The 21,029-nt window shown below is 37.2% G+C and overlaps 1 pseudogene; it reads right to left on the reverse strand.

The window, feature by feature from the left end:
• Positions 1-208: 208 nt before the first annotated feature.
• LOC149266395 (glutathione S-transferase TCHQD pseudogene) lies at positions 209-6,746 on the reverse strand (annotated as a pseudogene).
• Between the last annotated feature and the right edge of the window lie 14,283 nt (positions 6,747-21,029).

Genomic DNA, 21,029 nt, shown 5'->3' on the forward strand with positions numbered 1-21,029 from the left:
TTTTTTGCTTCATTAGGATTTTCTAACGTATAACTATAATGGCATGGACATTGGCCTTTCTCTGTCGATCTGTCAATTCTCTGTTGTTTGAGGTTATTCTGCTACTGCATGTTTTTGCCCCTACCTCTCTGTCATTTGCTATTCCTATCGATCTATCCCTTCTGTCAACTCTATCCACCCTATTCATCTAGAATTCCTATGAATAGCCTTATTCTTGGATTCTTTGCGTTACACCTATGCCTCTTATCCATCCTGAAAAATACTTTCCAATAACTGCATAATAGCTCAGGCGTTTCTTTATCAGATGTGAACTTGAACCAATGTACTCTTCTTCTAAATTAAATAAATTAATACGAGCTAAAACTGGAATAAAATGGCATCGTCCATTGAAAACGTTCCACCTGCTAAAAAGTTAGTAGATGAAATTTGGTCTTCAACAACATCCAGGTATTTTCATTAGCAGTTCATTGCTACTCTTGATAAGCTCCTTGTATTTCAATTTCTCCTCTGTTACATAGGCACTGTCGAGCTTCAAATGCTACTTGCTAGCCAAAGCGGGACACTCAGCCATTCACACAATTGCAGCTCGTCTTTGGAATCTTTAAAAGAAAGGTCAATACTTTTGACGAACATGGCTAAGAGCAAAGAGCTTTGGGTTCCATGAATCTATCCACCGCATCCAATGTAGCATTTTCTTGTGGTCCACAATGTTGAAATATTAATTTCAACCGCTCAGCGGTTTTTGGAAAATCGCCCGGTCTCCCCGCACCGCCATTCGCAAATGGCCGTACCAGGAGGAGAGGCCCCGACACAATCAGGTGGCACCACGCGTCCACTGTACAACAGCCAAACCGCCTGCTCCCCGGACGTTAAAGTCCATTTCGTTTGCCCGAGGATGGCTTGCGAACCTCGTCGGATCAGCTCAGCGCTCTGGCCGCGCGTCCTCAGCCGTCGATCTCCGAAGATGCACTGTGCGCCCGCGTCAAATCAGATTTTGCGTGGAGTGTTCGATTTTTTTTGTTGACCGCCGCAGAGAAGGAATTGAATGGAATTCAATGGTTTGCGTGCAGGGTATGGTTTTCCGATCGACCGCCATTGAGAAATTTAATGTTTTAATGGTCGATCGCAGGAAATAGGTAGAGGATTCAATTCTGTTACGGTGCATATATTATTGTGCCTTTTTATATGTTTTTATATAAGCGGTGAAGCGACGGCAAGTGGTTTTCAGTTTTTTTTTGGAGTCATGACTGTTGTTCACGAATAACTGTAATTGTGCCTGCGCGCGGGAGTTGTAAGAAAACAGGGAAACGAATATGGAGATATGCCTGCGGGCGCTGTGAAAGAGAGAACAGGAAGTTAGAAGAGAACAGGGAGTTCATGAAGAACGGAGAGTGGTGTGCCTGCGCGCGATGGTTGTTAAATGAGAACAGGGAAAACAATGTTGCATTGTGCCTGCAAGCTGTAATGTTGTTCATGAAGAATAGAGGAGTGGTTGCGCGGGTGTATTGTTTACGAGAACAAAGAAAAGAATGTGGAGAGTGCCCGCGCACGAAGGATGAATGAAGAACAGTGAGAAGAAAGCACAACAGTGCTGGAAACATAACAGAGGCAAATTGTTATGTATTGTTGACCATTCTAAAACACAGGAACAGTTTGAAATTTTTTTTGTAATACCCACAGCAGTGGAAGAACGAGAAGAACAGAGACAGAGTCTGTCTTGTAAATCCCTCTCTGTGCAGAGGATGAAGTTTGTATCAGTTTTTTTTTGTTTTTAAGCAATAGAAAATGTTTTATGCTGTTGTAATGGACTGTTATGAGTCATTTTGTTTTTAATAGCTTCGCTGTGCAAAGGTCCTGGAAGAAATGGAACAGAGCATTGGCTCTGTGGTGTTTGTTTGTCTGGTTTTGGTATTTTCCCATCAAAAATACCCAACAGTGGTATCAAAGTAGGTCCAGGCTCTTTAAAGAAGTTAAAGAAGCTGAAGGGAGAAGGTTTGTAGCTGCAGCAAAACCTCTCAGGCAGACAGAAGACTCAGACAACGAAGGATTAAGGTATTCCTCAAGCTTTCCTTTGTGTTACTATTGAAGAAACAGTCAGTGATTTAAAAAAAAAAAAACACAGTCAAGTATTTGAAGCCTAGTTAAGAATGGCAAGGTCAAAGAAGAAAGCCTCCAAGCCTGCTAAAAATGTGTCTCCCTCCTCTACTAAACTAGAAGGCAATCCATTTGAATACATTCTATTTGAAGCTCCAAAGTTTGATGGAAACTTTGATGTATGGGAAATAAAGATGAGGGCTTTCCTAAAGTCTGAGGGGATTGAAGTCTGGGAGTCAGTGATTGATGACATCAAGATGGATAAAGAATCCATGGAGTATGATGCACAAGCAACAAAGACTATCTTGGATGGACTCCCTGATTCAATGAAGAGGAATCTAAGAAAATATTCATCAGCAAAGGATATATGGGACAGACTGCATGACCTTCATGCAAAGGGAGCACTGACCATGACAATGAGTCAAGAAGAAAGTTCTGAATCGATCATGGAAGCTGAAAATGAGAAGGTTGACCTCATCAAGCTTCAAGTAAAAGAAAGGGATGAAGAGCTCGTCAAGCTTAAGAAGGAGCTTGATCAATGCAAGAGGAAACATCATGAAGAAGTCATATCCATGACAAATCAGCTAAATGAAGCAAAGAAGCAGGAAGATGCCTTGACAAGTCAACTTGAACAAAGACACAAGAGAGTGAATAAGCTTGTGGAAGAGATTGGACAGTACAAGGTAGAGGTCTCCTCCCTTAAGTCTGAACTACAAGAAGCCAGGAAGCAGGCACAAGGAGCTGAAAAGAAAATGAAGAGAAATCAAGCAAAAGATGAAGAAATCTCCAAAATGAAGACAGATATTATCTCCTTCAAAATAGTAGCAGCTGAAGCTACTCGTAGCAAGGAAGAAACTGAGGGACAACTAGCAAAGAAAAACAATGAATGTGAAAAGTTAGAAGAAGAGATTGTCCTCCTCAGGAAGAAGGTTGAAGGGATGAACATGATCATGAAGAGCTCTCAAGCTTTGGATGACATGCTCAGCTATCACAGATCTCCATCTGATAAATCAGGACTTGGGTATGTAGGTGAACCCTCAAACAAGGATGAGGATGCTTTAAGCAAAGGAGATGTGAAGAAGCCAGAAAGAGATGGTGATGCTCCTAGTTCCAGCAAAGGCAAGGAGAAAAATGAAGGCTGCAATAGAAGAAATCCTGCTCCATGCAGAAAACTAGCTCCAAGAAGAAATGTAGCTGATGTCAAAGAGGCAAGAGGCAATGGATAACATCAAAGGATCTCAAGGCAGCAAGGGTTCAGAAGTGCATCAAGAAAACCTCCATCTCCCAGGTACCAAAGTTCATTTTATGGTTATTGTTATGCTTGCTCAAACTTTGGTCATATGGCAAAAGACTGTAGAGCATTTCATAAAGATAGATGTTGTGGTCTTCGACAACCTCCAAGAAACAATTTTAGAAGAAATCATGAAATGTTATTCATGAACAATGTTGAATGTTTCAAGTGTCATAACATTGGGCATATGGCACGAGATTGTAACTTGACATGGGCTCTTACACAAGCTAGACCCATGCAAAAGAAGAAAGTTACACAAGTATGGAGAAGGAAGGAAAGGCAATCTGAAAACCCCTTGAACTCCCCAGTGGATCTAAATTTGTTTTGAGAAGAGTCTGCCAAAAGAAGACAAGCACACATTAAAGGGGAGCTTGTAATTTTTTTTTGTTGCTGAACTGTCTTAACAGTCACTCTTTGATGAAGACCTTTTATAAGGGAAAAATATGAAGTTAAATCTTCCATAAAAGCAGAGAAGAAAAAGGGGCAGCGCTCAAATGTGAAGTGCAGCAGCGCAATAAGAAAAGTATGCAAAGCATGGAGACCCTCACAGCAGTGGGAAGATAGAACATAAAACAGCAGTTTTGAATTTTTTGTTATGGAGCACATGCATTGAAATGCATAGCAATGGAAGGTAGTTTCCTTCTATGTAATGTGAGAGAACATACTCACAGCAGAGTGAGTACAATACATAGCAGTAAAAAAATGTAATGTTTTTCTTCATATGCAATGCAGCATGCAAAGAAATGCATAAAGAAAAACAGGGACAACAGATTTTTAATGCACATGTGTGAATGATAATGTGTGGCAGCAGAAAAACGAAAGGAATTGCACAGCAGTGCATTGCGTAAATAAAAAAAATGAAGATGAAGATTGTGTGAAGCAAGGGTGTAAAAAGGAACAGGGGCAGCCCGTGTTAACAGGAGTTAGTGTATGGGCACACAGCAGTATGATGAAACAAAAGGTAGCCACAGTGCAAATTGCAGAGGCAACGCAGCAGCAAATAAAAACCCAGGGATGACAGAGTCTATGGTTATGGGTATGGACATCAGTGCATAAGAGAAGGCAGCAGCGTGATGGCAAGAAGGAGAAACACAATAGTGCGAAGAAAATGAAACCAGAACTAAGAGAGAATGAATAAATGTGTTTTTACACAGCAATGTAAATAAGAAAATGCAGCAGCATGAAGTTTTTGTTGAAGAAATGAAAGGTAATGGACAGCAGCAGATGTAAAAGAAATTTTTCCTTACAACAGTAAATGTAAGTGAAGTGCAGCAACACAACAGCAAGTGTAGACACAGCAGTGTGGGGTAGACGCAGCAAAGAAGATGGCACAACAGTGCAGCAGAGAATATGCAGCAGCATAAAAGAACAATGTAATGAGTATGCACAACAGTGCAATGAATGCTTTGTTTTGAAACTGCATCTAAAGAAGTTTTTGGCAGTAATCCCTCTGTGAGAGGAAGTGAATTTCTTGGTGAATCCCTTTGTCAAGAGGAAGGTGCTTTTCAGCACAGTGTCATGGTAAATCCCTCTGTCAAGAGGAAGAAGCTTTTTAGCATACACATGGTAAATCCCTCTATCAAGAGGATGATGCTTTTCAGCATAGTCACAGGTGAATCCCTCTGTCAAGAGGAAGGTGCTCTTCAGCACATTGTTATGGTGTATCCCTCTGTCATGAGGAAGGTGCTCTTAAGCACAGTTTCAGGTTAATCCCTCTATTAAGAGGAAGACAACTTTGTTTGTTTGTGAACTGCATCAGAAGCAGTTGGTGAATCCCTCTATGTGAGGAAGATATCTTTGTAACAGCAGTACTGAGGAATCCCTCTACGAGAGGAAGTGTTTGGGTATGTCCTAATGCCCAGCAGTTGAAATTAAAGGGGAGTGTTGAAATATTAATTTCAACCGCTCAGCAGTTTTTGGAAAACTGCCCGGTCTCCCCGCACCACCATTTGCAAATGGCTGTACCAGGAGGAGAGGCCCCGACACAATCAGGTGGCGCCACGCGTCCACTGTACAACAGCCAAACCGCCTGCTCCCCGGACGTTAAAGTCCGTTTCGTTTGCCCGAGGATGGCTTGCGAACCTCGTCGGATCAGCTCAGCGATCTGGCCGCGCGTCCTCAGTCGTCAATCTCCGAATATGCACTGTGCGCCCGCGTCAAATCAGATTTTGCGTGGAGTGTTCGATTTTTTTTGTTGACCGCCGCAGAGAAGGAATTGAATGGAATTCAATGGTTTGCGTGCAGGGTATGGTTTTCCGATCGACCGCCATAGAGAAATTTAATGTTTTAATGGTCGATCACAGGAAATAGGTAGAGGATTCAATTCTGTTACGGCGCATATATTATTGTGCCTTTTTTATATGTTTTTATATAAGAGGTGAAGTGACGACAAGTGGTTTTCACTTTTTTTTTTGGAGTCATGACTGTTGTTCACGAATAACTGTAATTGTGCCTGCGCGCGGGAGTTGTAAGAAAACATGGAAACAAATATGGAGATATGCCTGCGGGCGCTATGAAAGAGAGAACAGGAAGTTAGAAGAGAACAGGGAGTTCATGAAGAACAGAGAGTGGTGTGCCTGTGCGCGATGGTTGTTAAATGAGAACAGGGAAACCAATGTTGCATTGTGCCTGCGAGCTGTAATGTTGTTCATGAAGAACAGAGGGGTGGCTGCGCGGGTGTATTGTTTACGAGAACAAAGAAAAGAATGTGGAGAGTGCCCGCGCACGAAGGATGAATGAAGAACAGTGAGAAGAAAGCACAGCAGTGCTGGAAGCATAACAGAGGCAAATTGTTATGTATTGTTGACCATTCTAAAACACAAGAACAGTTTGAATTTTTTTTTGTAATACCCACAGCAGTGGAAGAACGAGAAGAACAGAGACAGAGTCTGTCTTGTAAATCCCTCTCTGTGAAGAGAATGAAGTTTGTATCAGTTTTTTTTTGTTTTTAAGCAATAGAAAATGCTTTATGTTGTTGTAATGGACTGTTATGAGTCATTTTGTTTTTAATAGCTTCGCTGTGCAAAGGTCCTGGAAGAAATGGAACAGAGCATTGGCTCTGTGGTGTTTGTTTGTCTGGTTTTGGTATTTTCCCATCAAAAATACCCAACACACAACATCACACCGTAATGGTTCATGTATGCTCTCAATATACTAAAGAATAGAAAGTGTTTCAAAAATAATGTGTTGACCATAATTTTTCAGGTCGTTTTTCACTTGGGTTCATGCAAAAAAATCTTGAATCTAGTTTCTCAACCTTAAGAGGATTGATGTTGTATGGCCAGTAATCTAGACCTTTCTCCTCGAGAGCAAGCCACACTTTCTGACTATCTAGTGACTAAGGATGTTGATACAACTTCATTTCATTCAAGTAATTCAAAACATCTCTACTAACTCGGTGCAAAATTTCCACAAATTACTTCGGGAGGAAATATCATTTCTCAAACTATCACAGGAAGTGCAATGGATATAGTTGTTGCTACTCTGTTGATTTTCCCACTATTGGAAAAGTATGCTCCGAGTCATCGTCCTCCTTTTTCTTCTGCATAGAGAACCTCGTGTCCTGCGTCTGCCTAGAGAACCCATCGATTTTTTTTGTTCAAAATAATCTTTGCATCCATTCTACAATCAACACTATTGTTGTTTTTTTCCATTATAATACGCAATGCACTAACTGATACCCTTCTTCTAAAAAGCCAGACAGTAAATCCAGAATCAGTTGTTTATATAAAATTTTCTTTTTTTACCATAGTTCCATCTCCCTTTTGACCATATCCACTTCCAAGACTCCAGCAAGTTCTCATCTTTTCAATAACCCTTTTGTCCTGGCTTTGAATTTTAAATTCCCATATCTCATGTACAAATGTACTTCTCCTCATATCTGCCTGGTATTTATTTGAATATTATTATTGAAGGACTAAAAATGCATCACATCCAGTGACTTTGAAATGTTGTAAAGAGAACATTTTGCAAGTGGCCAATACTGCTCTCTCCTTTAAGGATTTTGACCTTTTCTTCCATTCTTCTTTCTCAATCTAAGCTCTTGTGTCTTTATGATGATGGCCAACATTTTCATCAATTTTTTATTGCGAAGTCTCCAACTAATTTGTAATATAACATTAAGATACTATTTGGGGTTGCTCTCCCCCTCATATGCTACATTCTCTAACACTACCATTAATTAGATTCTTCATTTCTTTCATGAGAAGTTCCCCCTAAGCCATGATGACTTCATTATGCCATTGAAGTCATAGGCTACTCATTTTTCTTTCTCTTACATGCATTAGTTGGCTTCCTTCTATTGTTTGCATTTACTTTTGGATGATTGTCTAGTCTGTTCACAATGTACTTCATCTTCTGTCTAGATTTATTTAGAGTACATGGAAGCTTGAAATCTTTGGCCATGTAGCTAAGGTTGCTACACAAATAACATCTTATATGGCTAAGAAATAGGGAAAATAGTTTATTCCTTCTTGATTCATTATACTATTCTTTATATACATTTTGCATTCAACTACTTTATGTCCAAATCCATTGCACAAATAACAGTAACCATAAAAATGATTTGTGTATTGATGTATGTCCACCTTCATTACAATGGAAGCATGAGAAATATTTCCTCCTCTGAAATATTGCATACTTTGCAACCTCATCTCTCTAAGAAGACTACATCATTGCAAGGTAGAATTTATTTTTTCCATTTTCTTGCTTTCAGTCCTACTTCTTGTTTTTCTTTGTTTCCTTGCTAATCATGTTGCTTGTACCTTTTTCTCTAGGTCTTTTCAAGGTTACTTCATTATCCTTTATGGCTTCCTTTGAATTACTATTCTTTTCTTCTAATTCCTTCATGGATACAGTCTCCTCTTCTAGCCTTCTATACATTGTTTTCTTTTCATCTAGCTCACTTATAGTTGTGACAATCTAAGCCTCTGATGTTTCACAATGTACCTCTTTCTTCATCAGTTGACTATTCAACCTCTCTTCTATTCTCCTTACCTCTTCAAGTTGTGTCTTCAAATTAACAATTTCTTCCTTGTACTCGTGTTCTCTCTCATCACATATATGCTCAAGTTTGTTCAGGTCTTCGTTTTCATTGTTTAGTCTATCTATTTCTTCCAATGCTAATTCAAGCCTAGCTTGATGTTCAATTGTATTTTCTTCATGAGAGTTAGGTGCATCCACATATGCATTGGTTTCATTTAACTAAACATTTTCCTTTTGACAAGGTTTTTTCTTCTTCCCCTTTATCTTTTCCTTTTCTCCACTGCTACTACTAGTCTCTCCTTCATGCATGAGCTAAAATCTATCCCATATTGATTTTGTAGAATTTAAATTGATTAATGTATAAGGATATTTATTATGAAGTTTATTATACATTACACGTTTCTCTTGAGCATTCCACTATTGTTCTTCCACAAAGGGGGAGTCTTTATTATATCCTTCATATATAGCTTCCATATAGCAGGTCCATAAGCTATCACTTCTTATTTTAACTTATTTCCCCATTCATGAATTTTTTATGTATGTAGCACGAATACACTTTGATAGTCCATGAATTAACTAGGCTTACCTTCAAGTTGTTAGGCTTACACAAAAGGAACCTACTCTGATACCAATTGATTGAAACTTGGATAAACTGAGAGGGGGGTTGAATTAGTTTCATACATTCATGGAAATTAAAATTATTTTCTTTTAACTCATTAACTAGAACATTAAATAAGCAACTCAACACACAATGAAAAAAATATTTAATATGTGAACAACAAGTAGTATGTAAACAAAAGCATTACATCAACATTTAACAACAACACATATGGACACCAAATATAAGTGGAAACCCATAAAGGGATAAAATCATAGCTATGTCATTGTTGTGATGCAGAGGAAAATTCCTAGTCCCTTATTACATCTGATTTTCTATAGTTCTTGACCTAGAAGAGGATGCCACCTCAATTTTTCTGCAAACTACAACATGCAAGGAAGCTCCAACTCCCATAAATTTTTTGCATGCTATAACCCACAGGATGCTCCTATCTCAATAGGCTCCAAACTATTATTTATCAAGCTACAACGTGAAACGAGACTAAAATCTCATGATACATACAAGAAACAACATGTTGGTTTACCTATTATACAACTTTGCATACCTACATCTTTGTCTCTACTACTTCTTCTCCTCAAATTTACTTCACATCAACTCTATATATGTGCCAGGTAACTAATGAAGAGAACCTCAATCAACTCTGACATACTCTAACTCTCTAACCATTCATCTCTCCAACCTCACACAATTTTACAAATGAACTTTGATGGTTGTTATTATCCCATACACACAAATCTGAAATACCAAAATGTGTCTCTTTGCATTCCAAGAGTGTCTCTTCAATTACTCTTGAATATTAAAATAAATAAAATGAATTTTGACATATCCAAATAACATGCATTTAGATTCTTCATCTCAAAATAAATTTCAACGCATTCAAATAGCATACATTAATATAGTCCACCTTTAAATATTACAACAATCAAAGTCTTAATCAACTTTAATTAACTTTGTACATAAAACATGTGCAAGCCAACAACTCTACACCTCTTTTTTACACATATTCCTTTTCCATAGTCTTATAAGCCTTTTCCCTTGCCTTTTGTCAATCTCACTGTCTCCTCTTCATCAGGCGCTCAATATTTAGCTCAAAAATCAAAGTTCTCAGAATGGATCGAAACCTAAATAACCATGTCCATCTCGGAAAAACGATCATAACACAACTCGTTTCACTAAAAACCGAGTTCGAATGAAGAAGATATTGAGTTCTATTCTCTTTTCTAAATAGGTGAAATTTTGCAAAAAAAATTCTTAGTCACTGCACAATAAGCAGTCCATAATGCTGACGTGGCAAGTGACTAAGCAGGGTCAACTTTGGTCAATGGATCAATTGGAGATTGCCAAGTGTCATAGTGTGATTGGTTGCAACTTTGTGATGTAGCAGTTGTGTTCGCGCAGTTTCATTGGTTAATTCTGGGCCAATGAGAGAATGCCAAGTGGAAATTCTAGAGGCCGCCACGTTGCACCTTCCAATGGCCTAGGGACTCAAGTACAAAGGAACAAAATTTTATGGAGGTGTTAGGGTTCGACTCTGTGACCTCCGCTACATAGTCCGCAACTCTTAACCATCTACACTACCACATGGTTCTTAACCATATTGCATTCCATATGTATTTGAATTGTTTTACATTGAGGGGTGGTAGTTAGGGGAGGGCTACCCTGCAGGCTAGCCCTCCCCATGTGAACATGCCACATTTAACACCAAACAATTATCAACCGGTGGTTCCATAAACCGCAGCAATCGTGGTTAGTACGCCATGTGAACACATACTTTGACGGTTACAGTGGAGGTCAGTTGACCTGGCGACCAATGCTACCATACCACAATGGTTAACACCACATGTGACCTCCACATAAACCTCCAACTATTACGGTTAGCCCTAATTGTGTAGTTATAGCTCTAATCACAGATTAGTGGATAATTAAAACCGTTTAACATTTAATTAAACTCGTTGTTAAAAATGGTGGCATTTTGGTGGATTCCACTATTTTCTGGCCTACTTCCATGTTTAGCGGCCCTAACTGGATTTCTTCTAGATTTGGAGGAGGATTTGTAGGGAAAAACTGTTTGAGCCATAACTCAATCATTTTTCGACCAAAATTGAGCTCAGAAAAAGGTGTTCCTAGCTAATTTCGACATTCTGAACACATTGGTATAGGTATCAAGAGCAGTAGAGCTTTGTAAGCAATATTTTTGCCATATTGATCTAATATAGAGACCCAAGCCATGGAAGCTAGACTAAGGAGATGTAGCCTAGCACAAGTGAACTCCTTCATCAAAACACTATGTTAAGTGTATATTTTATGGTTTTCTTTACTTTTCATTGCTTTTGTTCAGTACTAGTTTTTTAAGCTAATTTTCTCATGAATGTAAGATAAAACTTGGTGTAATTTACCTATTTATAATCACCAAACAACCTAAGGAGACCTATGCACAGGAAGAAATGAATAGGCATTTTTTTATAAATCTGTAATTGAAATTAGCACATTAAAACTAACATTCAATAACAGATCAATTTGGTATTAGAAGAAAGGTTTATTTGCTTGATTGCTTGAGTTTTGTGCATGCAATGTTTTAATGGTTGCAAATTTGTGATGCTTAAAAGGTTAAAGTTGCAGAGAGGAGAAGGGAAACTGTTGGTGGAAACTCCTGAGGTAATGCCCAGAAGGAGAGCCACAAGCCCACAATCTCCACCACCCAAAGTTCCAATTCCAACTGCACTTGAAACACCTCAAATTTTGCCTTCAACTGAGATTGAAGAGGTACAAACAGTACCAGTTTCTGAGCCTGAATCCACAGCCATTATGTTCGGAGAAAGAGAGCCTGAAGGTCCTTCTTCAGAAGAAGAAGAATTCAAGAAATATTTCTATAATTTAAGTGAGATAGTTAACGTCCTTTATGAAGAGAGGAACACTAGAATGGTTGGAGAAAGTTCTAAACCTCCACATGGAGAAGGAAGCTCAGGAGACAAAAAGGATGATAAGAAGGATTCCAAGGGTAATGGAGGAAAGCCACCTCCATCTCCACCATCTTCATCATCTTCCTCATCATCTTCATCATCCTCAACATCTCAAACATCTTCCACTTCCACCACCAAAACTGTCCATACTCATTCCCAAACCCCAAAAGGAAAAACTCCCTTACTCAAATTGGACATTAAGTTTGAACTTCCCATGTACAATGGTGAAGTGAATGCAGAAAAGTTAGACAATTGGATTCAACAATTGGAGGTATACTGCAGAATTTAGAACCTTCAAGAAGATGACATAAAGATCCAGTTGGCTTCATTGAGGCTAGAAGGAGCAGCATTAGTCTGGTGGGAAGAAAATACTCAAGAAGAAATATGAATTCATGGTAAGATATCCATTACATGGGTTGAATTTGTTTCTACAATTAAAAGATAGTTTTACCCTTTAGCCTATATGAAAATAGCCATTATGAGTTGGCATAATTTTAGGCAACTCAAACGCCAAATAGTCCAAATCTATACCCAGGAGTTTAGAAAGAGGGCTTTGTTCTTATCATGGAGGCTTCACTATGGGAGCAATATCATACCACGTGCGTTCATATTGGGGGATATTTATTGAGGAAAAATGACATAATATATTGGGGGATATATAAGGGGTAAAGGATTTTTATATTGACAAATATAAAAAATGGATCTTAAAGTTAATGAAAAAATATAAATGGGTATAAAAAATGTTAATGGAAAAATGGATACCTACAATATCTAGTGAAAGTAGGGGTTTTCTAAATTGGGAAACTGTATTGGGTTCATATTGGTAGGGGGTTAAATAATGTGATTTTTAGAGGTATTTTCCAATATGTAGTCAAATTAAGGGCATTTTTTAATATGCCACAAACGCACGTGATATGTCAGAGGTTCACTGAGTGAATCCCCCGTGGTTTTTAGGAGTAAACTTGAATTCCCAAGACACATTGTTGAAATATATTGGGGATTTACATTCCTATTTGAAACATACTATCCTTATGCTCAATCCAAGAAGTTTGGATGAGGTATGTGTGCAAGCCACACACCTTTAACCAGGGGGGACGAACATTCAGGAAGAGGGTAGTAAGAAGAAGCCATTCAAGGGTAAGGATAAAGAGAAGGGTGTAAAATGGAAGGGAAGGAAGAATGCAAGTGTGAAGAAAGAAGGGGAGAAAACCACATGCTAGCATTGTTCCAAAGCTGGGCATGAGGAAGCCCATTGTTGGAAATTACATCCCGAACTAAGGCCTAAGAAACAAAACAAGAAAAAAAAGACGACTGCTACCACACAACATGACCTTGGATCAAATTCTGGTGATAAGACCAAGATTTTAGCAATGGTCACAAAAGGGAAAGAAGTTGTTGGAAGAACTAGTTCCTCAAATAGTCAAAACAACACTCCAAACGAAGAATCAAGAATAGAGTTGTTTCATGTAAGGGTAATTTCAAATAATACAAATATCGATGCATTATTTGATAGTGGGTCACAATCAAACTCAATTTCAGAAGACTTGGTCAAAAATCTCAACCTCGAAACCATACCTCATCATAAGCCATATCCATTGGGTTGAAAAGTCAATAATGCAAATTTACAGGTTACAAGGAAGTGTGAAAGAGAAGGGCGGAAAATGGAAGGGAAAGGAGAATGCAAGTATGAAAAAAGAAGGGGAGAAAGCCATATGCCAGCATTATTCCAAAGCTGGGCACGATGAATCCCATTGTTTGAAATTACATCCCGAAATAAGGCCTAAGAAACAAAACAATAAAGGAAAACAAAAGACGATCGTTACCACAAAACATGACCTTGGATCAGATTCTGGTGATGAGACCAAGATTTCAGCCATGGTCACAAAAGGGAAAGAAGCAATTGCAAGCACTAGTTCCTCAAATAGTCAAAACAACACTCCAAATGAAGAATCAAGAATAGAGTTATTTCATGTAAGGGTAATTTCAAATCATACAAAGATTGATGCATTATTTGATAGTGGGTCACAATCAAACCTAATTTCAAAAGACTTGGTCAAAAATCTCAACCTTGAAATCGTACCTCATCATAAGCCATATCCATTGGGTTTTCCATATTTTTATGATAGGAAAGCAGTATTTTATCGCCATGAAAACAAATACTTATTGCTCAAGAATGGGGTGGAGTACATTGTGAGATCCTATCCCAAAAAATCTGAACATTTCTTTGGTTAATCCAGCGTAGATGAAGAGACTAGTAAATGCAAGTAAAAATTTTGTGCTTCTCATGATCAAGAAAATTAATGATATTGATTATCAATCTTTTGAAGGTTGTGATGACAAATTGAAATCTGATCTGTTTGATGTGCTAAGCAAGCATCGCGAGATGTTTCAGGAACCAAAGGGGTTACCTCCTATTGATGCCTCAAAAATCGTTGCATCAACATCAGAGAAAACCACCCGGTCCGGACCTTAGAGCGGCTCCTTTTCCGTTTGGTGTGGTGGCTCCAACTGGATGTAATAGGACCAGTTTTCGAGTGATATATGAGTTTATGGGTGATCGGTTTGTAATGTATAACAAAAGTGATAATTGTTTTGTTCAAAAGTGCAAAAATATACAAAGAGAACTAATTTATCCCAGGTATTCTTTTAACAACACGATTTTTGATTGTTTCTATTAAATAAATAATCATAAAGATGACTTATTCATAAAATAGAAATATGCATTCATATGATGATTACTTTGTTTAAGTAATAATAAAAACATTATCGCATTGATCATAACATATCACTGACATATATATTCAAAAGATAACAATTCTGAAACATTAAGAAATAACAAGTTAAAGAATTGCTTTAAAAACATAGATATATATATCTATCTATATATATATATATATATATAATATAATATATATATATATATATATATATATATATATATATATATATATATATATATATATATATATATATATAGATATATATATATAATAGCAATGTTGATAAATGTTCATTCACATAGAGAAATAAGACAAAAACAGAGATAATAGTACCGTATGCATTTGGATTCTCCTGATGTAAACAACATTCAAATTCTGCTTTCTAATTTGGGAATACCTTCAAAATATGCAATAGTGCAAATCTCATAAGAGCCTCTTTGTCAAAATGCAGAACTTTATTCTAGTCTTTGATAAAAAAATATTAGGAGTACAATAGTGCAACTCCCAAGTTAAGTTTTAATACAAATTGCGGACCTCTTCTAAATACATGAAAGGGTCTTTAAATACTAATAATGACAACAAACTATGAATGAAAATCGCTATGCGCTGGTCTAACTAAAGACATATAAATCTGAGATTTATCATGAAAATAGTAGTGTTGTGGCAGTTGAATGGATTCACTGTATTGGCTTATTTTCTTGTGATTGTAGTTGATAGATCACGAGCATAGGCTGGATTTCTAGTGGTTGACTCATCCTGGAGTGTAGCTGAGCTGTGTAGGTGGCATGGGAGAGTTCGAAGTTCATGCAGTTGATTGCATCTGAGAGACACTTCATGGCCATCTGCTGACTATGCTACTTGACAAGGAGAAACCAGAATGTTTCCCATGTCAAGCATTGTATTCCTCCGATCAATTTTTCCCTGTGTGTCAGCTCTTTTTTCCAATGTTGTTCCAACAATTTTGCCTTTGGGAGTTTACCTGGAGAGCAATCTGTGATCAGATTAGACATATGCAAACTGTTGTTTATCAATTCGATCAGATTATTTGTTGCGGCTCTGCATCTGGACGTGGCTCTTTCAGCTTTCATTAATTGGGACTCCCATTCAGAAAACAAGATTTCCTTATGTGATTCTTGTATTCTTGGCAGATTGGCAGCTATTCCTTCTTTTGAATCTTTCCATGATAGGAAATTGGTTAACTTTTCATCTGCCTTATCTAATTCAAGCCTGGCATCTACTGCTTTTTCAATTATGGATGCAGAGATATCACATAAGGGGGCGGCCAATGATATATTGTGACATAGAATATCCAATTGTCGGGACAAAGCCTTGGTCATTTCTAGGGCTTCTATTCTGAATTCGTTTACCTGTGGATACCCTTTGAACCATTCTATCTACTCTTTCATTTGCACGATTTGTTCTTCTTTTGATTTCTTCTCCTACTCATTCAGCATCTGCAGTCTGCTCAACTCTTGAGACAACTCCTGTTGTTTATGGAGAGTCTGTTCATCAATCCTCTGCTTTTCCAGTTTTAACTGCTCTTTTAATTGTTCATTCTGTTGCCTCTGTTCTATCAGCTATTGTTCAAGCTGATCTATCTTTTTTTGTTGTCCTACCGATTGTGCCTCTACTTGGATGATTGCCTTGTCCTTTTCCTTGATCAGGTGGCTAACCTCTGAGGCATTATCCATTGTCGATGTTGTGTAAGCTCCTGCGAATTGAGATAGCTTTGTTAAATCATCGGAGGGATCAACTTCTGCTTTCCATGCCACATTCATCATCTCTTCCTGAGGAGTTGAAAGAGGACTTTGATCAATTTTCCTCTTCTTCCTCTGTCTTTTAACAACAACCCTGTGCTTTGGACTATAGAAGACATTGAGAGGTGGTATTTCTTCAATTTGTAGTATTATCTCATTAGTAGGATTCTCAAGAATAATCTCTAAGGTTTGCTGACTTCTGGGTAGGCTGCTTATTCCTTCAATCGGAAGTGTAATAACTTCTAGCTTTTTCACTGTAGACATTTCTGGTGTAGTGAACTCTTGGGGTTTATTCGGGTTATTGATGATCGAGTCAAACTGCTCCCATTCCTTGATTAACTTAGGATCAATATTAATCTCCATATCAAGGGGTTCACTAGTTCCTTCCAGCTTTTGTTCCCTTTCAGGGGTTTTCTCCTTTTCGGGAGTCTTTTCAATGATTTTCTCTTCACAGTGGCCTTCTGGTTGTACCATAGAAGTAGTGTTTAACAAATCCAGAGGTAGCATTTCCAATCTCTGTGCTCTGAACTTGTAAAACTCCTCTAGTCCCTCTGCTCCCAATTTGATTTTTGCTAGTTGTTTAACTTGAGAAAATAACTCAGCAGAAGCAAAAAAATCATCATAATTGTCCTTCTCATGTTCAAACTTGACAATTTTGGCCTGAGAAGTAACATTGTAGGCAACAGATTTTGGATCATACTGCCTTTCTGGGATGACAACTAACTTTAATATTTTTATTTTCTCGGCTTCCTTCTCTACATGTTTGAAGTCATGGAGAGTGAAAGCACCACATCGGAGGGGAAATGAAGGCCACATATGCTTCTTATGCTCCTTTAGGTTCCTTGACGTACCTTCTACTTTTATCTGATATGTCAATTCTCTGGAAAGTAGCTTATTCAGTACGTATAATGGAAGGATATGAGGGTCAGTAATGTTGCCGTAAAGTCTGATGTAAGTGAACTTTTCCTCACCAAACCAGCTACCAATTGCAATCAGGTTCACAGAGGCTTCCTTGGATAACCTAGGAGTGGGTTTATTGAATATGGCATAATACACGGGGAGGATGAAACCATGACAGATTCTAAAAAATGATTTTTTTAATGGGATTTCCACAGCTCCTTATGATAGATATGGATGGGGTTGGGGTCCCGCGGAGTCCATTTCCACCCTAGAATGGGATATTCAGAATTGAAACAGATAGTGTCCATAATATAAGCACTCATATAAAATGAGGGTATTACCCTGGTAGTCACGAACCTGTTTCTTCTATAATCAAGTATTTTTTGCCATTTTGTCAGAAAAAATGGTCTCCCAATCCATAATATAGGCATTAATTGCAACCTCCATTAATGGTACCATCTCTATAGAAAATTTAGCAGAATCATGGACTCCGAAGAGTCTGCACATCATTGCACCAGCATAACAATAAGGAGATGACACCGAATCCATGGAGTACATACCCAATGTTTCATGCTTGTGTTTGGTCGAAAAATGCCTCCATTGTCTAATAGGATTAGATTCGATAGCGTTTTCCTTGGCGAAAGCCTCTAAGAATGCTTTGTTATACTGCTTCTCCAATTCAGGCAAATGGTACATTCATTTAATATCTTCTACTCTGAATGAACCGAACATTCTTCCATCAGTTGTGAACAAAATTCTATCAATGATATTGATGCTCTCAATAACCCACCTAACCAGGTGATTATAGGGTAGAACCTTGGCACGGGCTGCTATCCTATGAAGATATGAGCAGGTCAACTCTTTAAGAGTATTCTCTGACTTACTCATGGAATTTGTTGTTGCCTCTTCTCCGAGTTCTTTAGGATCCTCTACTTCCAACAAATTGTCGATACTCTCCCATGAATCTTTGGCTAGACCAAGGCAGGTAGTATCAGATATCAAAACCTTCTTTGTTGGTTCTTCTTTGGCTACGACAGGAGCCTTTGGTTTCTTTACCTTCTTCGTCATTTTCTCTGGATTCATCAACTCAGAGTTGCTCTGCAAAGGAAACAAAATAACGTAACAGAGAATAACCCGTTCAAAGCCAATGCAGAATGAAAAAGATTAATGGTAATTCAAGCGTGATAAGCCATATGAAATCAAATATTACCACAGATGAAATCCTCGAAGGATTCAACCTTAACTGCTGTATTAATGACCTCCGTAACTGTCAATCATGATAATTAAATGTAATAATGATATGTCGCATCGCACATATGAGTAATAGTCCTTTAAAATAGATCTCTTGGTTTTCCCGATCAGCAATTAAAGAAAATCGCATATCGCATATTAGGAGGTTCATAGGTCAATCTTAAGCTGTTGCGATAGTTAGCTCTGATTGCGATAAAGGTGAGAGTTATGGTGAGGAGGTGGGATAATCAACAAATCATTCGTTTTTCGTTTATTATTGTTTTAAGGCTTAAACCCGCTAATATACTTTTAACAACATTTTATCGAAAAGCACACTTTTCCTTTATGCAATCGCATCAGCGAGTTCCAAAGGGGCTTTTGTTATGCGGTTCATGGTATCTGTGATTGCCAATTGTGATTGTATTATCGCATCAAGGGTTTAGCATAAACCTTTGGAATGTTTCATTGTTTAAATTGCGATTTGTTCTTTTCGATAGCTTTATCGGATCAGTGATTTATAATGAAAGCTTTAAGTTCATTTAAACTAAGAGTGAGATACATATTCTTTTATTTGTTCTTTATGAAAAGGGTTTTGTTTAATATCTAAATCGGATAAGACATTTTGATAACTTTTTATGTGTAATTTCGTTAAATCAACACTTGCGATTGTTATTGAATTATTGAATTTAATTAAGTCTTAAAAGGGGACCCATTTCTTATTAAAGTTTTGGATAAAAATTTTGAAATAGGGAGGATTATTGTATAGCACAAAAATTGGAGATTCACTGGAAAAAAACAATTATCTCTAAGAAAGTATTGCAATATTCATCACTTTATTAGTTTGGAAACCATTGAGGATAAAGAAAACAATCTAAGAATAGTTAGATAAAAATTAACTCTGAACATTATGAAAAAGTATTTTTTTCAATTTCTTTCCAATCTTAAAAATAAAAACATCCTAAGTTTATTTAAACCTTGATTGGTTGATAAAGATAAAACAGGGGGACTTCTCCAACTTTGCTTTTATGATGACTCTGTTGTCATAGGTAGTGCCTCTACTGCTAACAAACATTTATAGTCTCGACAGGGTTGACTTTTAACCATTTAATCATTCATTGTCCCATCCATCTGAGCATATAACTTTTAGGAGATAATCCAAAAAAATATGTTTACACATATTTTTTTATTTGTTTTTTTTATTTTCTACTTTCTTTATTTCTTTTAACAGATAAAAAGTCATTGTCCTAGTTTTGTGGCCAGCTATTGACAATACCATTCACTGGTTGTAATTGAACTAGACAAGCTAGCTCGTGATGAGACCCCTTGTCTTATAATTATAAGCCATTACCCTGTTTTGATATGCAGTATTGGTAATGTTAGTTTAATTAGTTCCCTATGATCATGGTAAGCAAGCTCATAATGAGACCTCTTATCTTTTATATCAAACATATTTTAGAATTACACTCTAAAAAATCACAAACTTTGTGGATGGGGTGAATGATTTACTCCTTAAGAGTGTATGGATGACAATTTAAGAGTTGTAGATGCTAAGTTTGGATAAGTCTTTGCTTTTTACAAATAACCTCACTTGGCTTTTTAAAACTTGAAATGATTTACAATATTTTCAAGGCTTGTAAAGGTTTTACAAATTTAAAAGAGTTTTTCAGAGTTTTAATTTTATCTAACTTTCTAAAACTGTAGTCTTTTCCTTAAAGGCTTCCATCTATCGAAAGTAAGTATTTACACTATTTTCTTTAATAACTTTCAAAATAGTAAAAGGTCAATGGAAGACTATTTACAACCTTATTTCCTAAATATAAAAATTCAAACAAACAAAACTGCAAATTAAATATTTACAAGTAAAGTAAAGAATTTTTTCAAGATAAGCCCATTGATAGGAAGAGAATCTCTCTTTCCTAATAGATCTTGAATTATGAATGTTGATGAGCCTATCTTCTCGATGATTTAAAATGGTCCAAGCCACATTTTTTGAAATTTAGTGTGTTTGTCTTTATCTTCGTGCGCTTTGTCCCATTTCAAAACAAGATCACTAATTTGTAAAAAAATTGGGCCGGTAGAATTTGTATCAAAAGAAGATTTAATAATATGTTGATGTTTTTCATGTGTAATTCTGGCTTTTTCCCTTTCCTCTTCTAGTTTAAGGATTTGATCATATCTTAATTGAATGGAAGAGGAGGGATTTTCCTCAATAAACTGCACTAGGGCTAGAGATGGGAGTGCTAAGTTTGTTGGTATAATAGCTTCCTTCCCATATACTAAATTGAATGGATAAGTACCTATTGAGGCCTTCTATGTTATATGGTCTGCCCATAGTGCAAATATCAAAGACTTGTGCCAATGCTTTTGATTCTGGTCAACAGTTCTCTTAATGATTTTGATCAAATATTTATTGGTTGATTCTACTAAACCATTTCCTTAAGGATAGTAGTTTGCAAAATATTTCAATTTAAATCC

Source organism: Pinus tabuliformis, chromosome 6 (genome assembly GCF_031772625.1).
Source record: "Pinus tabuliformis cultivar Carrire ecotype Pingquan chromosome 6, CPIR1, whole genome shotgun sequence".
NCBI lineage: Eukaryota > Viridiplantae > Streptophyta > Pinopsida > Pinales > Pinaceae > Pinus > Pinus tabuliformis.